At 57.6% G+C, this 22,070-nt stretch overlaps 1 protein-coding gene across 7 annotated transcripts in view; it reads left to right on the top strand.

Annotated features, from left to right (window-relative positions):
- The first annotated feature begins 2,832 nt into the window (after positions 1–2,832).
- The window catches only part of LPIN1 (lipin 1), a 61,779-nt gene continuing 42,541 nt past the window's right edge, over positions 2,833–22,070 (top strand). For 2 of the 7 annotated variants that reach the window (XM_054701370.1, XM_037528504.2), the window contains exon 1: positions 8,086–8,401. The gene's annotated coding sequence lies outside the window, so the exon portion shown is untranslated. Of the gene's footprint in view, positions 2,902–8,084; positions 8,402–10,119; positions 10,195–12,287; positions 12,312–12,937; positions 13,820–22,070 lie in introns of those variants that run through there. The other 5 variants (XM_037528506.2, XM_037528509.2, XM_054701369.1 and 2 more) reach the window with 5 other exon arrangements.

Here is a 22,070-nt window from a genome sequence, read left to right as displayed (position 1 = left end):
ATTGTTGTTCATTTTTGTACATTGTTTGAGTTCTCCTCTCACGTGTAATCCCCATAAAATTACCACCCCTGAGACCCCCGGGAGCCGTCACCGTGAACACGGTGTAGCTGTTCTGTGCCCGTGTGTTCAGTTCTTCCCGTTCAGTCCCCGGGGCGGCCGGCAGTGTGTTTTAACCCCCACTTCACAGAGGACAGATCTGAAGGATCTGGACTCCTGCGAGAGGTTTTATTTGGGGAAGACAGACTTTACAACAAGAAAGCGGGGAGGGAGGGAGGGAAGCGGCCTGTCCCGCTGCCCATGTCTCCTGCCTTGGGCCCACCCCAGCTTCCCCTCTTGCCCCCGCGCCAGCCCGCTGCGCCCTGAAGGTGTGTGGCTGCTGCTGTGGCTCTGGACATGCCCGCCTCTGCCTGAGCAGCCGTTTCCCCCCCTTTCCAGAGGGCCCCGTGCAGAAGCCGCTCAGATGCCAACCTCTGTGCGTGGCCGGAACTTGGGTCCCTGCAGACAGAGCGCTGGTGCCCTGCCGTGCTGCCCCCCACCCGGGCATGTCTGGGGGTCCTGCCCCCGCCCCGGGCATGCAAGCACAGTCACCCCAGCCCAGACTGCTTTCCTACCATCTTCCTGACCCCACCCTTCTGCATTTTCGGGGACCTCAGGCAAGTCCACCTCGCACTCACATCTGTGTTCCCACTGCCCGGCCACGTACGGGGTCCCCGAGGGAATGTCGTACAGCACCACGTAAACCAGGGGGAGGCCGCGCCGCTGTAGTCAGCTCAAGGCGGGGATGTCTTTGAGATAACGGATTGTACCTGGAGGCCCAGGGCACTGAGACCAGCCAGTCTGGGGGTGGCGGCCCCGGGGGGTGGGGCGAAGGGGGCTACGCAGGCACTGCTCGCAGGGACAGCAACACCCGAAGTCCATCCAAGGCCTCTGCCCCTTCACCCCTGCCCCTTTACCTGCCCTCCTCGGCAGCAGCTCAGGCTGTCGGTCACACCACTTTGCAGACACACAAACAAGCTCCAGGCCCTGACACTGCTTAGGACAGAGGCAGCCGGTCAGGAGGCGGCAAGTCTTCTGACGCCACAGTCTATCATTTCCTGGCACTGTCTCATCTCCTGAAGCCTTGCCAGGGTTGCTCAGGGCTGGGAAGAGGTTGGAGGAGTAGGCGGGAGAGCCCTGGGCTGCGGGGCTGGCTCTAGGGGAGGCGCGTGGAGAGGCATCACCACCTCCTTCCTCTCCCCTACCTCCCTGCTTTGTGGTGACGGCATCACCTGCCACGCAGTTCGCCGCCTTCAAGGGAACCGATGTTGGTGCAGCCGCTGACATTGATTCCAGAATATGTCCATGAATTAATTTCTCGTGTTCTTCTTTTGCAGATTCCAATGATGAGAGATCCTGGATGGATTCGAAACGTGTGGTCGTCCAACATCAACGTGAGTGCCGCGGCCGCGTGCGCCCTAGTTGGGTCTGGCAGGGAGGGAAGGCCACGGTTAGGGCCACCGAGTGCCCCCGGGCTCGGCCTGGATGCTTTCCGGCTTGGCCGTGGCTCGTCTGAAGGTGTCGTCAGCCTGGGGGGGCGAGGAACATTCTGGCTAGTTTCTAGTCTCTTCTCGCTGGGGTCTGCCCTCCCGCATCACAGATGTGGTGGTGTGGCCTCCGGTTTACAAGGTGCAACGGGTTCCTAGTTCCAGCAGGAAAAGGCTGGTCTTAGTGGCCAGCAGAGTCATCACATGGCTCTGACAGTCGCACCTCAGGGAGTGTGGGTTTGGTTCTGGACACCGAAGTAAAGCGAGTATCGCCGTAAAGCAAGGCACGTGAGCCTTTTGGTTTCCAGCGCGTACAAAAGCAGTGGGTGCGCGCCACTCCATGGCGCAACAGTGCCCTGTCTAAACCACGCGCGTACTTCACCCAGCTGACAGACAGCCCGAGGACACGTGCTCTGGGACAGGTGCTGACAGACTGGCTCCAGGCGGGGTTCCCACAAGCCTTCAATTTGAAAAAAAAATAAATAAATAAGGCATTTTCTGCGCAGTGCAGTAAAATGAGGGCTGCCTGTGAAAGCCCTTGTGCTGCCCCCGAGCCCCTCAAATTTTCCCAGATTCTGCAACTCACACCCCTCTCCTTGCAACCTTCAGCAACTCTGTCCTGTCTTGGCCTGTGCCTGCCCGCAGCCCTGCCAGGCCCTGCAGAGGAGCTCAGAACGTGTTAGCGCTTTGCTCTCTGCTCTGCCCACAGACGCTGCCATTTGAATCGCCCTAGACCCCGAGTTCAGTGGGCTGAGCCCCGCCCCAGCCCCGGCCTCAGGCTCATAGCAGGCTTCTAGCCTGGCTCCCTGGGTCCAGCTCTCCAGCCGTCATCATTGGGGTGCTACTGTGCACAGCCTCCCGCGGGGGTTCCAGCCCCCAGCTCAGGCTCATTTATCTCCGCACGGGAGCCACACTGCCAGCGTCAGCAGCATCATAGGACGCAGCTCTTAACTGGGCTCCGTCCCCGCGGACGACAGCCTTGAGGCCAGATTCTGGGGTGGAGAGGCTCGAGAGAGGTTTTCGAATTGTCCAGGGAAGCAATGATGGAGTCTGAACAGCTGCTTGTCCCCACGCCTTGGGCCCTAGAAGAGAAGCAAGTCCCCTCTCAGCGAGCTCACTCTGGGCGGAGCCCCCAGGGCGCGGAGCAGGAGGGGCTGCAGAGGGCTCACAGCGCAGCACGCGGGATGACTCTGGAGCCCCCTTAAACGAATCCGCAGACCACGCAGAGGAAGGCTGGCCGGGCACTCTGTGGAGCAGAAGTTCTGTTTCCAGGGAGTGGCAGGACGGGCCCCACCAGAGCCAGGAATCCTGGCCAGTGGGCAGTTGGTGGCAGTTGAGCCCAGGGTGAGGGGAACATCCTCCGTGGAGCAGAGCCCTGGTAAGTGAGCCCCCCTCACAGCCGACAGCCCGCGCGGTGGGCCGAGGTTGCCTCCCCGGCCAGGTTTCCGTTCTCCAGTTGTGGGTCCGGGACTCAAGGCAGCAGGCCTGGTGTGTAGGGCGGTGGCCCCCGTGGGCACCAAGGCCAGACAGGCCTAGGCCGTCCAGCAGGCATCCCGGCCCTGCATGGGGCCTTCACAGAGCCCACGGGGGCAGGGAGCATGGACAGGAGATGCCAAGTAGGCGGGAGAAGCTGCAGGAAGTCTCACCATCCAAGGTAGGGCAGCCGGACGAAGAGTCCAAGCAGCTGGCCCTTTCCTGGGAGCCCAGCCTCTCCGCACGCGAGGTCCCCGAGCTGCTTATGGGCGTGCTGGCTGTTTGCCCCAAGGCCCTGTGGGGCAGAAGAAAAATGGAGTTTGTGACTTAGTTGGGAGCAGTGGGAGAGGAGGGTTCAGGAGAAATTTCAGGAACAAGTTTCCAAGAAAAGGGGACTCTCATGCAGAGGCTTGAGAGGCAAGAAACCCCGCGGTGTGTTTGGGGAACGAACTTGAGGTCAGGACAGGGGAGATGAGGATGGGGTGCTGATGGCTGGGGTCCTCTCTGCTCTCCCAAGGACGTTGGACTTAATCCTTGGGGGTGCACTAAGGGCGGAGGTGGGCTCCCCTCCCGAGAGGGGGCCATCTGCTGATCGTCAATCAGTTAACACAGTGACCAGGCTCCATAAAAAGGAGCAAGCGCAGCAGTGCGGGCGAGCCATGGAGCACCTTCCTGCAGGGGCAGAGGGCACTACTTTGAAAGCAAACAAGGGGGCTGTGTGTTCAGGGACAAGGCAAAGGCGTGCTGAGGGGCAGGGTTTTCTGTCTGGTTACACGCTGGCTAGCCCTGCACCTTCAAACTGGCTCAAGCTGCCTCTGCAGCTGCAAATGACTCTACCTCGGACAGAACAACAGCTGGAACAACATGTACTCAGTGACATGTTAAATGTTTTCTTCTTTTTTTTTTTTTTTTTGCTCAGGGCAGAGCCCTTCCTGGGACTGCATTGTACTGTGTGATCATGGGGTGTGCCTGGAAGCAGGGACCCCAGTTAGAGTCTCTTGTTGACCTGGCTGAGTTTGTGCTTGTGGGTCATCCAGATGCAGCTACCTGCCAGGTCGTTGGACGTATTATTTGGAACCAACAGGCAGGGAAGTCTGAATCTCTTGTGTTCAAGTCTCCGTGGGGGACAGAGTCCCCCAGGGAGGGGGTATGACCAGGGAGACAGGGCTAGAGGAGACTGTCTAAACAAAACCCCTCCTGTCACAACATTTGATCATGACTGTGCCCTATTATCCTTGGAAGGCGGGTTCATAAATTCCAAAACTGTTTAGTAATGAGAAAGCCCAAATTAAAAGGGAGCTACAACATGGTAGACAGTAAGACTCAATGACTGTGCAGATGTACCCAGCACAGGGGACCCTGGGATGTCTGTGCCCTGCTTGCTGCTTCCCTGCAAGGGCAACCCAACCTCTGAGGAGACAGAGGAGCACAACTGACCGGTGACAATGGACCACAGTGGAGTTCTGTCAGTACAGAGTACATCTGGCTGTGGAACATAAGCCCAAAGAAATATTAACACAACTTCCCCTCTTCCTCTCGTCCCCACCCATTCATTCATTCATTCATTCATTCATTCAAACCCAAACTCCTGCATTCTGCAGGGACAGTTGAGCAAGTAAATGTTTACAAGGGCTCCCTCACCAGCCTTGCTCAGGTGATGAAACACGATGGCACAATTGGTTACAGGAAGCCTGGCACAGTTTTCACCTTATGTTCCTAAGGGGCAGGAAATGCCTCCCTCTTGGCCAAAGTGTATGTGGATTGCATAATTTCTAGTTAGAGCAACAATTCCCAGAATTCTAGATTTTCCTGGCCCATTGACTTGAGTCTATATTTTGCTTATTCTTTTTCTTTCTTGTTGTCTTTAGTTTTAAAAAGAAAAAGAATGGATTTAAGATATTTTCTTGGAGGCAGCACCTTTTACTGGGTGAGAAAGTAGAACTTTGTTTAGATTTAAATTTGTGTTTGAAAAGTTATCAAAGTGCTTCATGTGCCTGGTTTCTATAAAATGAACTAGGAAATAATGGTTTATAATTAAAGCTACAGTTTCCAGTTGGTGTATGTAGCCTATGGATTTGCACTCTGATAGAGGAGAATCTAGCTGATTTTCAGAGCATCATAAGCCAGCACATTCTTATTTATTTATTTATTTATTTATTTATTTATTTATTTATTTATGCATATAAGAGCTGGGGTACAGGCCAGAGATGCAGGGTGGGGGTGAGAGGATTCACCTGAGACAGAGTGGGGAACAGAAAAGATTGACCAAAGTACACTGCTGAGGGGAGCAGAGGGCGAGACAGGAGAGGTCTGCCACACAATGTGGGTAGCTCCCTGGCCAGGGATCGAACTCGTGCTGCAGAGTCTGTGGATAGCTTCATAGGTTGCATCTTAACCCCTTGCACCACCAAGGAGGGCCCCACATTCTCCTTTTTTTTAACTCTACTATTTTTTTTTTAAAGATTTATTTATTTGTTTATACAAGCACTGGGTACAGTCAGAAGCGTGGGAGGGTGAGAGAATTCACCAGAGCCAGAGCAGGGAGCAGAACAGGCAGAAGGACTGAAGTACACTGCTGAGGGGAGCAGCAGGCATGGCAGGAGAGGTCTGCGTGCCATGTGGGACCCTCGCCAGTGGCCAAGGATCGAACCGGCACTGCAGAGGCTGCGGGCAGCTTCGCAACCCAGCGCTCAACCGCTGCGCCACCAGGGGAGGCCCTTACTCTACTATTTTTGTATAATCTCAACCTGTTTTAGTTTGTTCTGTATTCAGACTCTGCCTTTCTTATATGTGGAGCTTTTCTTGGAGGAGTATGTGTTTTTCCTGGAAGTTATGTTTGCCTTTCTTTTTCTTTGTTAGGACGAGAAATATATGCTTCCCATTCTCTGTCTGAACACATCATGTCCTTAAGCTTTTACTTTAGCCTATCTCTAAAGAGATTTTAGATCACCTCCTATTTCTTCTATTGGTTGACCATAATTTTCATATAACTCTGGTTTTCTCCTTTAACACAATTTGTAAAGCACTGACTATGTGGTAGATTTGTTTCTAAGAACATTACAAATGTATTAGCTCACCCAATTCCTCACAACAACCCTACAAATTTGTCCTGTCTGTCACTATCTTCATCTGAGGGTGAGAAACTGCACACAAAGAGGCTGGGTCTTTCACACAAGGTCACATGACTGTAAGGGGGCAATGCCAGGATTTGAACCCACAACTTCTGGTTCCAGAGACTTTGTTCATAAGAAGAAAATGAAAAACTTTTAGCCCCAAATTCTGGCAAGGAAGGGTTGACATGCCCTGGGGAAATGATGAGCTAATTATTTCATTGAAATGATTTGTAGGTATTTCAGTTGCTGCTGCTTCCAACTGCCTTCTCATAACCAGGAGAGCAGAATGTACTAGGCTGGTGCATGATTTACTGGAAGGTGCTGTGTTGCATAATGACAAATCTAGAACTTACCATCCAGGATTTTAACATTAGAATGGCCTTTAGTAATCTGCAGTGACTACAAATCTATCCAAGGTAACAAGAGCTAGAGGTGAAAGAAATTCTCTTCTCTGTAAGAACTTACCTTTCAAATGTCACTTTTCCGTCAAGGTTCAAAAGATGGCATGGCAAGGGAAGCAGGTTTTGTGTATCCAGGAGACAAGATTGCTTGTTCTAACTCTGAATTTTCCCAAAGAGGGAGAAAGTTCGTGGTTTGTGAATCAATTTTCCCAGTTTCACCTTCTCCTCTGAGGTATGACATTTGGTACAGGCCCTCTGGTCATGTCTAAGGAGATCACACAGGAGAAGAGAACCCCCCTGTAGGCCTAAGCACCTCTATAAAGATTGGTCAAAGGTGGGCACAAGAATGTTCCTTGGCTTTCAACTATAAGTTTGGGCTCCCTTCTCAATAGACTTGTGATGCTTTATAGTATTACTATCTTATATTCAAAGAGCCCATTCTGATTGTATAATAACTATCTTTTTTTGTCACCATTTTAATTAATTGGACCATAATTTATCAACTGTTTCTGCAATTTTTCATCCTTTCCCCTTTGAAATTTGGGGGTTTCAAAGAGTTCATATAGAGCTTACATTTCTTTGGATTGATGCTTTTTCTGTGACAACACCCATTATGGACATCTTTTACTATGCATAGTAGGTAACCCCAAACTTCCACACTTTGTAAAAAAGGTGGATAAGGTTATTTCATCCCATATGGCTTCCTCAATTTGTTGGAGAGCAACTTTCTTTCTTTTTTTTTTTTTTTGAGGCATGTTTTATTTATTTGTTTGTTTGTTTGTTTATACAAGCACTGGGCACAGTCAGAAGCGCGGGAGGGTGAGAGAATTCACCAGAGCCAGAGCGGGGAGCAGAGCAGGCAGAAGGACCGAAGTACACTGCTGAGGGGAGCAGCGGGCGGCAGGAGAGGTCTGCGCGCCATGTGGGACCCTCCTCTGGTGGCCGGGGAGCAGCCGGGGATCTAACTGGCGCCGCAGAGCCCGCCGGCAGCTTCGCAACACAGGGCTCAACCGCTGCACCACCGGGAAGGCCCTCTTTCTTTTTTTTTTTTTTTAAAGGTTTATTTATTTATTTATACAAGCACTGGTACAGTCAGAAGCGTGGGAGGGTGAGAGAATTCACCAGAGCCAGAGCGGGGAGCAGAGCAGGCAGACTGAGGAAGTACACTGCTGAGGGGAGCAGCGGGCGCAGCAGGAGGTGTCTGCGCTCCATGTGGGACCCTTGCCAGCGGCCAGGGATCGAACTGGCACTGCAGAGGCTGCAGGCAGCTTCGCAGCCCAGCGCTCAACCCCTGTGCCACCGGGGAGGCCCAGGAGAGCAACTTTCTGAATTAAAAGCCCTTTCTATTTTGTTTGCTGTGAGTTCAGAATTTAACAAGGCAAAATTCCCGTTTCGTGAAAGAATTTGATCATGCTGTGCTCCAAGCTTTCTGCTGGCCCCTGTGTGTGCCAGATTCTGTTCTGAATCCAGTAATGCCTCAGAACAAACTCCATGTCTTACTTAGTTATCATTCGCTGGGTGCCTAAGGCTGACATCATAACCTCAGTGGGGTCATCACAACCCTGCCACCCAACAATGACCCTTCCCTGCAGCGGGCACGGATGACAGGATGATGGGGGAGAGCAAGTGGGAGGGGAGGAGATGAGCTGAGGGGCAAGATCAGGAGGAGAAGGGCAGGATCAGGGTGGCGTCAACCATGCCTGTCCCAATAACAGCCAATAAATGGTGTCCGGGGCTGCTGAGAACTACAACACTGGAAGAAAGAGGAAATTAAGCAGGAGCTCAAAGTTGCCATGAAAGGGAGCTCCATACGAAGTTATGGAAATTGAATGGGGTCCTGCCAATATGTCCTCCAGGGTGGAGGCAACAAGACTTTCTTCCGGCAGCTAAGGTAAGCGGCAGCAAGGAGGGTGGAGCGTAATGAGGTCTCACTACTTTCCCTGTGACCTGGCTGACTTCTCGGGTGTAGACTCACTGAGCAATGGAGTCAGTGACTGAAACGGAGGGACCCCAAAACCCACCAAGGGGACCCTGGAGCCTGATTTCTCCGTGGTCCGTGCTCTCATTCAGTTTCCCTCCAGCCTACTGCGGCGGAGGCGTGATGACGTCCCTTTAGCCACAGAGGAAGAGCCTCAGGCGGCGCCTCCTCTGGCTGACACAGCTTAGGGCAACCACGAACCCAGACTTGGTTTACCTGGCCATCTATTGTGGATGAAAGAACGTACCAGAATGAGCTCGTCCACTTACAGGAGATGCAACTTCCCCAGAGGCTGTAGACAGAGACTCTGAGGCTTCTCCTTGGTGGCTGGGGCAGTGTTCAGGGGCTCACTGAGGACTCACCCCGGCAAGCGTGAGTCTGCTGGTCTCTCTTCGGGGCTGAGCTCAGCTGACAAGAAGCCCAGCCACACCGGCCGGCCTTGAAGAGAAAAAACTGTGAATCCCATCCATCTTTGGGAAAATTTTTCTGCCTCTCAACCCTTTCGAAGACCCACTCACGTCGGTACATTTTAGCACTGGGGCATCTGAGACTTGAGGCTGTGGTGCCCCCACTCTGCGCAGCACGGTCAGGGTGTCTGAGGATTGATTGGGGGTGTCTCTGTCCTACGGGCACTATGAGCACTTGGATCCCGGCTAAGTTCTCTTGGGTGGTGGCTGCTGTGTGTTGGGTCCGGGTATTCAGCTCCTCCCAGCACGCCGCCGAGGCTGGGATCACGAACTCCCTAACGGACCCAGCTGTCAGGGTGGACTGGGGTGGTGTCGCCTCCATGATCCCCAGCTGTGGCCCCACTAGCCTCTCCCCTTTATCTCCCTGTGACTCGGATGCCTGGGCCTTAATCTAGGATCCTCACCCTATGGAGGGGTGGGCCCTCGGCCTGCATCCCAGACATTCGTGCCCACAGATAACCCTTGTCCTCCTGTTCTCCTCTCCCGGGGGACCCTGCGTCTCTCCTACCTGCCCCCAGTAGCCTGTAGGCCCCGGGACCTGTTCCTCTGGGAGGTTCCAGGCTCCTCTCTCCTCTGCGCTCCAGGGTGAGGTGACACCGGACAGTCCCACCTGCTTCTTGAGACCCTGAGCAAGAGGGTGCCTGTGCCCAAGTCACTCCATCAGAGACCCCAGCCCAGGATAGGCCTTGGGCCCAGGGAGAGCCCCTCTTTTCGTGGCAACCCAGGCCTTGAGGGTTGCCCCTGAGCTGGAGCTGAGTCATCACCCAGTCCCCTGCCTGCTAGCCAGCAGGACAACAGGGCCCGACAGGGGTGGGGGTGGGTGGGTGGGGGGTGTGTGTGTCCAGACAGGGCGGGTCCGAAACGCCAGGGTTTGGGAAATCCTATTCAGTGGACCGAGAAATGTGTGAGACAGAGCGTTCCCTCCTCATGGCTCAGGGCTCTCTCCCTCCATGTTTAGATGGGTGGCAGCCATGAGGACAGGAAGAGTGCCTCCCTGAGGGGGCAACTGAGCTAGACAGCCCAGGCCTTACCTGCTCGGGGTCGTCAGACCACCAGCCCCGTGCTGCCCTCCAGCCCCCGAGAATGAGGGCTTTGCACTGGATCTTCTTGGTCTTTAGACTTCTAGTCGTCAAACTTTAATAATTGAAGATTTATTTTATACAGAGGCTTTGCTAACGTGGGCTAAAGTCAGACTTGGCTTCCAGAAAGACTTTCCAGGACTTGCTTCTTGGTCCCGAGGTAGGCCCTCCCTGGAGCGGGGTAGGAACAGGTCACTTCCTTCTGGGCCCAAGTGGGAGGAGGGGTCTCATGTAAATAATGGCCCCTCTGTGGCACCCCACTTCTGAAATGCCAGCAAGGAGGGGTCACCGCTTCCCTGGAGGCAGAGGCTGCTGAGATGGATGATTCCCTAAGACCAGCTAGAGGGTGTCGATAGAAGACAGCTCCTAGCATCACTTGGTGTCCCTCCATGCAGGTGACCCCAAACTTACATCTGGGGCCACTGGATGTTTTGAGCACCAGATGCCTCGGACATCTCGTCTCCTCTGGGGTGGCTAAAAACCAGATCAAACTCAGTGTGGCCAAAACTGCCCCCTGATTTTCCTCCCAAGCCCCCATTTCTTCCCTCCTGCAGATCAGCAAAGCGCCCCGCCTCCCTCTGTGTTAGGATTCCAAAGGCAGATCTCTTTGCTTCTCCTTTCTGGCCTCACGTGCCTCTCCCCACAAAGCGAGGCCATGGATCATTACCTCCGCAGTGTATCCAAAGTCCTGCCTTTTATCCCCATCCCCAACAGTCTGAACCCCATCCTCCCATCAGAGCGCACTTAGTCTCCCCTATTTCCCTGAAGTTCATTTTCTATCTAGTAGAGAAGTGGTATTTTAAACAAGTATTTCCTAACTTAAAACCTTCCCTAGGATATCTGAATTCCTCGCTTTGGCCCACAAAACCTGAAAAGTTTGCTCCCTGTGATGCTTGCGGCAACTCAGTGGCTCCAGCCATCCACAGAGGGTGCCTCAGGACCTTGGCACCTGCTGCTTCTGCTCTGCTGCCTCCCCCTGTTGTCTTAGATAAAATGGTCAGTGCACAAGTAGAACCAAGACAGACCTTAAGCTGGGTGCTGTCTCCGGGGAGCTCCGGGAACGCTGTCTGCATTCTGAGCCCCACTATGAGAATTTTACATGGCCTGCAAGGGAAGTAATTTACATTTTCAAGGATTTTACAGAGAAAGTCTGGGGACATGTCAGGAAAATGTAACATTTGACGCTGTGTATTGAGAAGAACAAGAAGGGTTGTTAAAGCTGGTGTGTCTATTTAGGGCCGTGTCTCCCGGGAACTCTGACGGTAGCAGTGCCAAGCCCTGAAGCCTGTCTTTTTTGAGGTTACTGGTGTGCTTGGGGGCAACTTGCTGTTGCTGCTGCAGCTTCTTCACAAGGCCAGTCCAGCTGAGCCCCTAGTTGACCAGGGAGAGGGGGGGGTACCTCTCTAATTGTCCTCTTTGTGGGACGCCAGTTTCTGTCATTTAGGATTCCAGTTCAAATGTAACCACCTGATCATCTGATCAAAGTCATTTCTATACCTGAGATTATTTCTTTTTTTGGTCCCTGCTGGAGAGTGTAAGGTCCGCCTGGGCAGGTGCTGTCACTCCCGAGAGCTGTGTCTGGACCCGAGCCTGCAGGTGTTTGCTGCTTGGATGCCTGAGGCTGGGGGGCTTGCTCTTTGGGAGGAAGACGAGCAGGTGGAGCAGCGGTGGGGGGGCGGAGCACGGCAGTGGGGCGGCGAACACGGCTGCAAGCTGCCCTTCTGTGGCTGAATAAACAGGATCGGAAAGATTCAGGGGCTGGCCACGCTGGCCCGGCCGCTGAGGGTGCCCAGACAAGACCCTCCTGGGCATCCTCAAGGTCAGCCCAACCTGCTGAAGTACACAGGTGACCGGCTCTGGGGAGGAAAGTCAGAAACGTGGCCTAAGGGCCCAGACCGCGGGAAAGCTGAGGGCTTGAAGGAGCGGCTGGCGGACGCGCCCTTTCTTCGGGGGCGGGGGGGGGGCTGGGGAGCTGCGGGCCCCCCCACTGCCCGGGCCATGGAAGCCCCGCCCCACTCTGGCCCCGCCCACTCGCCCGCCTCGGGCCACGCCCCCGTCGCTCGCCACGCCCACTGCCCTCCCCGCCCCGCCCCGCCCGCTCGTCCCGCCCGCTCGGGCTGCTCGCCCCGCCCCCGCCGCTCGCCCCGCCCCGCCCCTCCCGGCCCGCTCGCCCCGCCCCCGCCGCCCGCCCCGCCCCCCGCTCCCCCCGCCCCGGCCGCGCGGCCGCCTGTCACCGGGCCCCGCCGTCCGCGCACAAAGGCGGCCGCGCGCCCCTGGGTGAGTAGCCGCCGGGGCGCGAGGGCCGCGGCCGGGCGGAGGGGCCGGCGCGGCCCGGGGCGGGGCGCGGCGCGCCTGGCGTCCCCGCGGCGGGTCCCCGCAGCCCGGCCGGGCCGCGAGCTGCCCTGGGCCGCCCGCCCGAGGCCCGCGCTGACCTTGGGGGCCCGGGGTGGGGGCGCCCGCGGGGGGCGGGTCCCGCCGGCGCTGCAGGAAGCGGGGCGCGGGGCGCTGACCTCCCGCCCAAGGTCACCCCGCGGCCGGGAGGCGGCCGGGGGCGAACCCCGCGGGTCCGGGGTGCGGCCTCTGCAGCGGGGCGCGGGCCGGCGAGGCGCGGCGGGGCCCCTGCAAGTCGCGCGCCGCGGGGCGCCGGGAGCTGCGGGAGCAGCGGCGCTTGGGGCTCCCGCGAGGGCCTGCGGCGCGGGGGGGGGGGGCCGGCGCCCGCGGGCCGTGACCCCGGGGTCCTCGGACCGGCCAGGCGCCCCAGGGGTGTAGACTTCGGAAAGATGAGCTTGTGACCTTTTTTTTTTTGAAGATAATATCACCCAAAGCGGTGTCTGTCCTTCCTGCCCCCCACTGAGGACACACGGGGCTCCAGGGGGTGCAGCCAAGGGCCCCCCTCCCGCCCGGGGCCCCTGGTTCTGCGCGGGGCTGGCGCTGGGCCGTGAATGTGATGCTTGGTCCTTCCACGTTGGGTCCGGGAGTTACAGTGAGCGATGGGGCGTGCAGAGTAATTGAGAAACAGACACGTGTGTGCACGCGCTTGCACGCGCACTCACACACACTCACACACACACACACTCACACACACACTCTGTCTCCTAGAAATGCTGGAAGATTGTTTTCTGGCCCGTGTTTTGATTAGTTTCCTATTTGCCTCCTCCCCAGGCCTGGAGGGGTGTTTCCAGCTTTTACTGCTCTTCGCATGTGGGCCGGCGGGTCCCAGTGGCGGGGAGTCTGAGCTCCTGCCCTCCTCACCCCAGGTCTCCCTTATCAAAAATCTCACCCCTTTATAAGAGATTGCGCCGCTGGGGCCAAACTTGCCGAGTCTTGTGTCCCTGAGAGCTTGGGGCTGCGGACCGAGGGCTCTCCCGGCTCGGGCTCCCGGCTGGGGTGTGGGGGCCGCCCAGCTAGACCAGGAGGAAGTCAGTGGCCTGTGCTTGGCCCGGGGACAGCCCTCCGGGCCCTGGGCCAGAGGGCAGGGCGGGGCGAGCAGGAGATGGGAAGATATTTCAAAAGAAGGGCCCGAGGGGTTCGAGGACAAGAACTTGACTTTGCTGTTACGCTGCCTGCTGTGTAACCGGAGCCGGAGACTTCAGTTCCCAGCGCCTTGGTGTCTTCATCTGCGACATGAGGAGATAATCACTCATTCACCAGATGCTTGTAGCGATTAAGACAGACGAGAGTCCGTGAAGGTGGTAGTCCAGCCAGGGTCCGAGCGCCAGCGAGGAGTGCTCTGGGGTTCGGACAGTCCCCCCTGGTGGCTGGTCGCCAGGCGGCAGATCATCACGGTAGGTAGGACCCCCTGTCTGCCCCCTCCCACTTTGGGTTGGCCTCTCCTGGATCCTCTCTTTTGTGGGTTCAAGGTCTGGAAGGTCCCCCCCGGGGGTGGATTGCTGTGGGCAGGTGAGCTGGTGGGGCTGCCGAGGGCTGCGGGCACCTGTCCAGGGCGGGCCTGTTGGAGGGGCGGGGGTGGCAGGGGTGTGGTTTTGGAGAAACACCCAGAAGGCAGTGACGGGTTGGGACACCAAGGCTTGAGGTTTGACCCGTGTGCACTTCCTCTTCCCTGGGGAAGCGGTCGTGAGAACGGGGTGTCGTCAGGGCCTGAGCCGGCCACAAGACATTCTCGGGTGTGAGGGGAGTTTCCTGGAAGGGCCACATGGCACGTCCTGCATTTGATGGGGTCCCGGCCCAGTTGATTACAGGGGCAGCCCACTCATTTCAAGTTGGAATTGGCTTTGTGAAGAAAAGCAAACGTGAGCAAGCCCACCAAGCCAGCGCGTTCTTAACTTGAAGCCTCCACGTGTCCATTTGACGACCATGTCTGAACCCTCCACTGTCTTCACCGGGAGCGGACACTCTGGGGAGCCAGGCCCCCCGCCTGCTTTTGTGGCTGGCGGCACACGGGGCCGGGGCTCCTCGGGAAGGGGGTGTCAGGGACCTGACGGGCTGTGGGCCGGGGCTGTTAGTTCAGAGCACGAGCCTTGGGTTTGTGCCCTCCCTGCCTGCCGGGCCCTCCTCCCTCTCCCTCTGCCACACGCCGGCCAGGGTTGTGCTCGACAAGTTAGAAGTGAGCAGCAGGCCCAGGGCTGGAGTACTTTCCCGGAGGACTCTGCCGCAGAGAGCTCTGGGCCCAGGGAGAGGCCAGTCTCGGTCAGCTCGCATGTGGCCCTCCCCATAAAACCGTGACGCGCGGTGGGCTCACTGTCCGTTGGCTGTTGTTCCGTGAGACTGGCCTTAGCTCTGGTGTGTGTGTGTGCGTGTGGAATATGTTTATGCGTGTGTGCATGCTCTGAGTGGTATTTGTGTGATGTGTGTGGTATGTGGGTGGTGTGTGTGGTATTTGTGTGGTTTTGTGGTACGCATGTGTAGTGTGTGTAGTATATGTTTGTGTGGTGTGTGTGCATGTGTGTGTGTGTGGGCATGCGTGTGTGGCGTCTGTGTATTATGTGTTTGCGGTGTGTGTGTATTTGAGTGACGTGTGTGTATTTTGTGGTGTGAGTGTATGTGAGCTCCGGGGCACAGCCCCCAGGGTGCAGGGAGCCTGGGCGACACCCCTCTCTCCTGGGGTGCCCCTCACAGAGGCCTTTCTTTCCACCTCGGCGGAGCAGGGGGTTTTACATGTGAGTCCTGAGTTGCACGTAAAATGTTTTTCTTAATGTGGGTCCCAGGCGAAAATATTGAGAAAATCCTGTTTCTCTCTGGCTCTGCTGAGTGGGAGAACCACGCTGTCTCCTTCCGATTCCATACTGAGGTAACTGTCACGGCTCTAGAGTTGGGGTGCCTCCTGTGTGAAGCCGTGTTTTCTAGGCCTGTTTCTCTTGGCGTGTTCCACAACAGTGCTGCCTGGCCTCCCGGCGGCTTCGAGGCCTTAAACTGACATCCAGATAAAGGCCGTGGCGCTGAGCAGATGGACAGATCTTGTCCTGCTCCACCGAGTGTCTGTCCACAGGCCCGGGCTCCGGGCCTCTGGGCATTCATACAGAGAGTGTTGAACTATGTTTGGGGGTGGGGGGCGGCTTGGCTGCGGTTTGGAATGGAGCTTCCATCCCATAGTCCGACCTTTTGGGGGGCCACAGGGTCCTGTTTGGGCACCCCACAGCATTAACAGATGGCAGGTGCAGGGTTGCGGGGTGTGGGCTCAGACAAGAGTGCCAGGATCCCCTCCCTGGCCCCTCGCCCTGCAGCTTTGCTCAGTTACTTGGGCTCTCCCGGCATCAGTGTCCTCACGTAGAGAACGGGGTGGCGGGAGTCCTGTGTGAGGGTGCTGGGGGCACTAAGTGTGTGCAGATAGGGAGCCCCGTGGAGCAATGCGCGCAGTGCAGTCAGCATGTGGCTTGAACTCAGTGGTGACCACATGATTTAGATTTGTGAGTGTGGGGGGGGGGGTGTCCAGCGCCCTGAGGGAGGCCGAGGGGCAGGGCTGTCTTCTTGGGTTTGCGTCCCCCAGCAGGTGGCCGCAGCCTGGCAGGCAGGTTGCTCCATCAGTTCTCCTGAAACGGTCAGGGGCCCCATCAGCACCACACCTGGTCCCTTCCCCCTGCCCTCAGCTGCAGGTGCACCCTCTGTGGGTGTATCTGCATTCACGGCTGCCAGTAGCACAACTTTGGTTTACGAAAGACAGATGCAAACAGTGAGGTGCCTGGGCAAACAGGGCGTCACCGCCCTACAGGTCTCCAGCTCCTCAACAGACCAGCCCCCGTCCATGTTTTGCTTTGGCAAAAGAACCTGCCAGTCAACTCTGTAATCACAGAATGCTGCCCAAGCTGGTGTTGCCTCCGGGCTCACCCCACCGGAACGGAAACACCCTTCCCAGAGCCCTGGACTGATCGTAGCCGGTGGTGTTCTTTGCCCGTCCTTGGCGAGGGTGCGGTTTTGGTTGTTGATCTATGCAAAGCACCAGCAGACAGGAGAGTCCAGTCTTTGTCTGGGAGAGGCTGTGACCGCACATTTGGCTTTCATTTGGGGGTGCACTGGGAAAATCACATCTGCCCCCGCACACCCGTCCGCTGCGGTGGGCAAGTGAATATTACTCCAGTTCACAGATGGGAAACGGGATCTACAGGCAGGTCACTTGCCCCAGGTCAGGGCTGGTGGGTGGGCCGCTGGCCTGCCTTCCTGCCTCCTGAGCTGTGGGCAGCACCCTGGGGCAGCACCCTCCTGGAATGGTTAGTGTGGAGCGGGCAGGGGTCTGGCAGAGGTGGGAGTCACAAAAGCCGGGAATTCTTTTTTTTTTTAAGATTTATTTACTTATGCATACACGACCTGGGGTACAGGCCAGAGGTGCAGGGGGTGAGAGGACTCACCAGAGTCAGAGTGGGGAGCAGAGCAGGCAGACTGACTGAAATCCACTGCTGAGGGGAGCAGCGGGGAGACAGGAGAAGTCTGCTGCGCCATGTGGGTAGCTCCCTGGCCGGGGATGGAACTCGGGCCGCAGTGGGAGAGCTTCACAGTCCTGAGACTTAACCCCTTGCAGCAGGGAATTCGTTTTGACCCTGACACAAACTCGACAGCACACCCGTGCAGGTACTTGACGCCGGGACGCAAAGCCCCACTGGGTCCAAGCCTGGGCTCTTCGGCCCAGCACATCGGCCACCCTCTGGTTCAGACGCCCCCCGCCCCACTGCCAGACCCTTTCCAGCTCCTCCGCGGGCCTTGGGGACACGCATCTTGCGGGCTCACCAGCCGAGCATTTGCAAAATCCCAACCGTGGAGCTACTGAACTGTCACCCCTGACCTTCCCTCCACAGCAGATGACCCCCCTCCTGTCTGGCACTTTCAGGGACAGGCAGACCCTGACCCTGGGCTGGTTTCCCGTCCCTTACCCGGTTCTCTGAGGTCGCCAAAAGTTAACGTCCAAGTAAAACATGTGCGTGTGAAACACAAAACCCGAAGCCACACATGGAAACACTGATGCTGGGCCACGAGGGTCCCCTCCCCTCCCCCGGGCCTGGTCGGGGGCGCGTCCTTCGGTCCCGCCGTCTTGGGGTTCGTATTAGAAATCACTCCGTGCATTCCTCTGTGTCGGAGCTTGTGGGGCTGCCTCTCATGTTTTGGAACAGCCTTAGACCCGCCCATCACGGCGCGGGTGGTCCGGAGTTTGCTCATCTCTGTCCTGTAGACTCTCTGTTGTCTCTGATTTTTGCGACTCCGTCGAGGCGGCAGTTTCTCCGGGACCTCCCGGGGGTCTCCCAGGTCGAGGGCAGGTGTGCTGGGCTCGCTGCAGCCCTGAGGGGGGCGGTTGGCTGCCCCGCGCTCCCCATCCCTGCGGTTTTTACAAAGATCTTTGGACCCTGCGAAGACCTTGGCGGCGCGCCTCGGGCGCAGGGCCGCGCGTGTCCGAGGCCGCTGGCCACGTGTGTGTCCCTCTCTGGGAAGTCTCGGTTTTCTCCTGGCGGCCTGAGGGGGCGGGCGCTCGCGGAGCCCCAGCTGTGGTTTCGAGTTTTGGCAGAAGTTCCAAGAACGTAAGTGTTTCTTGGCAGCGTGTGCACCCTGGAAAAAGGTTTTGCCAATTTTGGACAAAATGCCGAGTCTCCTGATGTAAGCAGGTGAGAAGTCACGCGACCCCGTGACGGGTGCTGGCCAGGTGTTAGCAGCCACCTCCCGGGGCACACGAGGTGGAGGTGACTCAGCTTCTGTGCACCTGCTGTGTGCTGGGAGTCCCCCAGACCAGCCCATCCCGGCATTCCCTCCGTGCCCCCCGCTTCTGCAGGGTGTCGGCCCTCGACCCCAGACACACACTCTTGCCACACTCTTCCCCTGTAATCCGGATTCCTCACCTGCTTCATTCCGAAAGGGTTGCGGGGTCGGGTTGGGGGGCCCTGGGGCCAGCTGGTTCACTGCTTGTCCCTGCAGTCAGGAAGCAGCGGCCTGGCCTGCAGGCTTTTCCAAAGCACTTCCAGCTTTTGCAGTGACTTTTCTTACTTTGCCCGGGGGTATTCCCGAAGAACAGCGCATGAGGGCGTCTGTCCCCGACCCCCGCAGGGTGTGGAGGGACACAGGACTTTGCCCTTGTTTTGAAGAAGCTGAGTGCTCTGCGGGGCAGCTGAGCTCACTCCTGCAGCGGCCGGCCGGTGGGCTGGCTCCGGCAGAGGCAGAGGCAGAGGCAGAGGCAGAGGCAGAGGCAGAGGCAGAGGCAGAGGCAGAGGCAGAGGCAGAGGCAGAGGCAGAGGCAGAGGCAGAGGCAGAGGCAGAGGCAGAGGCAGAGGCAGAGGCAGAGGCAGAGGCAGAGGCGGGCGGGGGGGGGTGCGCTGGAGGCAGGGCGGGGCCAGGTGTCTAGACTTCGCCTTTTCCTGTGCTGCATCTAAGTCGCGCTTCCTCTTCCCCCTTCACGTGGAGCTCATCCCCCTCCGCCCGGAACACAAGTCACAAGAGGAAGATCTGCTGTTGTAAGCTGCTTTCCTTTTTTCTGCTAGGCTTATTACTCATTATACCATTTGGGGGATTTATTAGAAATGGTCTTTTTTTATGCTCTGGTTGTCACCCGGCGTGTACCTGGCGCGGCCGAGGTGACATCTTGACGGCCCAGTTGCAGTGCGAAATGTGTTTCGCTGTGACGGCAGGTGCAGCCCAGATGTGGCCTGGATGTGGGGACACACACTGGGGGGTGCTGAGAGAGCGGGGAGCAGTGGTTGTGCATGCTGGGGGGCCACACCGCCACCTCCTGGGGCCCGAGAACCCTGGAGAATGAGATGAGGTGTCCCTGGGCTTCAGGGACTGTGGGGCGCCTAGGGAGGCAGATTGTGTCATACCTTTGAGGAGGAACTGACCCCCCCCAATTAAAAGCCAGGGGACTGAAGTACTTCTAGTGACGGGGTGCTCGCTCTGCCCAGGCACATTCTTCAGTGTTTGGAAAGGTGGTAGGTCGACATGAATGTTCAGCTGCTCAGTGTCTGGGGGACAGGCGTGAATCTCACCTGGTCAGTTCCAGAGCCAGGCGCGGGGCCCTGTCATCCCTGCTGCAGAAAGGAGGGGCGTCCGCTGACCACTCGGCTGGCCTCAGGTTCCGCTTGAGCTGGATCAGGATGAAGAGGAGAAAGGGAGATTGTGTTTATCTATTTTACTAGCCAAAAGTAACGAGACTACAGAACTGCAGGGCCCAGGGGGCGCCCCCTGGCTCAGCCAAGTCCGTGCACCTGAGCCGGGCACCTTCTGCCTCCCTGAGTGTGCTGCCGGGGGATGGCACAGTGGGGCGGGCCTGCTGCTCCCGGACCCCCGGAAAGCTCAGGCAAACCTGGAACCTGCAGCCCAATGCCCAGCCAGACACCGGCGTGGGAAAAGGAGCTTAACGCTAACGTGTCCCACAGCGGGTGACTGGATGAAGTCTCTGAGATTCCGCGTTCTGTGCGCCATCCTTTCCTGCCGCATGTGAGGTGCGCTGCGTCTGGGGGTGCGGCCACAGCGGACTGAGCTGTCAGCTCACGTGGGAGCTTTGCAGGCAGGACTTACGTGTCATCCCCACTGCGTGGAGGGAAGTAAAACCTTATTTTAGAGTCAAAATTGAGGATTACCCTGGAAGAACGTAGCTCAGTAGGTCAAGGGTCCTGGCCAGAGGGTCTCACGTGAGGAATGCAAGAACTTTAAGCAGTAAAGATCTAGCCTAAGGAATCGCCTCTTTGGGTTGGGTTGTAAAATGGAAAAACTGTATTCTTGGCATCATTATGATAAACAAGAAACGCATTTTGACTCTTATTATCGGCTTCTCGGCAGTAGGTCAACCTGAAAATGGCCGGTGGGTCAGCGCTGTTGCTGCCCGGACCCGAGAGCCAGCACCTGCGAGGCTGCTCACAGGTCCCTCGTGCTCACGAGGCAGAGTGGCCAGGAGGCCGGACGGGGCCTCGGCCGGTGCCCTGTGACCCGTGCCAGGGGGTTTCTGTAGTGGGTTCTGTGTCCCCTGCTGCTGCCCAGAACGGGCCCAGGGAGGAGGCCTCACCGGGGCTGATGCTGGGTTGGTTTTTGAATCCAGAAGCTCCCTGGGTGTGCCTTACACCCCAGCCTGCAGGCTCCCTGGCACGTGTCCGATGGGGCGGCGGCGGCAGAGGCCTCATCCAGGGAGCTCTCCAGGAAACGATGGCTCATTCCGAGGAGTCTCCAGTCGGCCGACTGCAGCGAGGAGCCTGTGACCGCCGCAGCCCGGGCTCCGGCCGGGCCCCGGCCCCGAAGGCCTGGCCTTCAGTCCTCCCGGGACGCCGTCTGCGCCCAGGTGCCCTTGACAGAGCGTGGAGGTGGCAAGAAACACCTCGCGTGTACCTGCTCTTTCGGCGGGTTTGCCGGGGACTTTTCTTCAGGGCATGGTCTTTATGAGCTTGGCGTTCCCGGAGAAAACAGCTCCTGCTTTCTTAATTTCTTCTACTTTTTAAATTTTACTACTTCCCCACTCACACCCAGCCTTGCCAAGCCGCGGTGGAGGTGGTGGCCTCACCTTGGCGTCTGTGAGTCTGGAATTTAGTGTGGCGGGGCCAAAAATAAACCTCCCACAGAGCCTCCCACCCTCCACCCGCCGGTTCGCCACCCCTCACTACAACCCACACAGCCCTCCGCTCCGCCCCGCCGGCCCCCCAGCAACAACCCGGACCCTGGCTTCCTGCTTGGGATGAAGTGGCCAGGTCGTGGAAGCGTAGACTTCGCGCCCACCAAGTTCTGGGTTCCCCCTACCCCCTCTTTGCCAGGTGGTGGTTGAGACTGTTTGATTGCTCCCATCGACGTGGGGCTCTCTCCCGCTCAGGAGTCAGTTCTGCTCAGCAGCGTGGTCTCAGCGATGGCGCCGCTGTCCACCCTGGCTCTGGACCGTTCCCTCTGGGATTCCCATTTTAAGCGCAGCCACGATGAGCTGTTAGTAGTGGACGCCTGTGGACATGTCCTTGGTGTTATCTGACTTTCAGAACTAGGTGGTTGCCGTCTGTTTTGCTAATGTCACATGACTGGCGTTTCTCTATCTGTCCTGCCCCTGTTTACCATTTTATCCCCTCAGAATGAGGGGGCAGCCCGAGGCAGAGAATGGGAAGCCCTGGGCCTCGCTGCCGCTGGGCCTGTTTGAATACCTCGCAGACCCACACCTGTTCCTTGTTGGAAACGGGGTGACGGTGCTGGTTGGGGTCCTCACAGATCTGTGTCAGTGGGGGTCAGGCGCTCGCACAGCGGAAGGTCGTGGGCTGGGAGGCGCTGGAGCGTGGGGGTGGCCTGGCTCTTTTCCTGGGATGACTTAGTGACCTGTGAATGGCTTGGAGCATAAACATGGTGGGTGTTGGGCCTGAGGGCTGTGAGATTTCACTTCTCTCCAAGTTGGTAGCCAGGCACCGAGGTCTGGCTGAGCCCTCATGTTCTGCCGCCTCCGTAGTTACTCGAGGCCTCGCAGTGCTGACAGGGAGGGAGCCTGGCATGTCGGCTCCTCTTTGGCTCCCCCGAGAGCCCCAGGAAAACAAGCTCGCTCCCCGGGGGCCGAGCCCACGGTCAGGAACCTGACAGCAGCCAGGAGGTAGGATGTGTTTTCTCAGCCGAAATGCTGTTTGGTCCTGAGTGTCCTTCCAGAGACGAATCAAAGGT

Source organism: Talpa occidentalis, unplaced genomic scaffold, assembly GCF_014898055.3.
Source record: "Talpa occidentalis isolate TD23 unplaced genomic scaffold, MPIMG_talOcc4v2.1 talOcc4.5, whole genome shotgun sequence".
Lineage (NCBI taxonomy): Eukaryota > Metazoa > Chordata > Mammalia > Eulipotyphla > Talpidae > Talpa > Talpa occidentalis.
The sequence above is the reverse complement of the archived record's forward strand: the minus strand, read 5'-3'. Positions and strand labels throughout refer to the sequence as shown.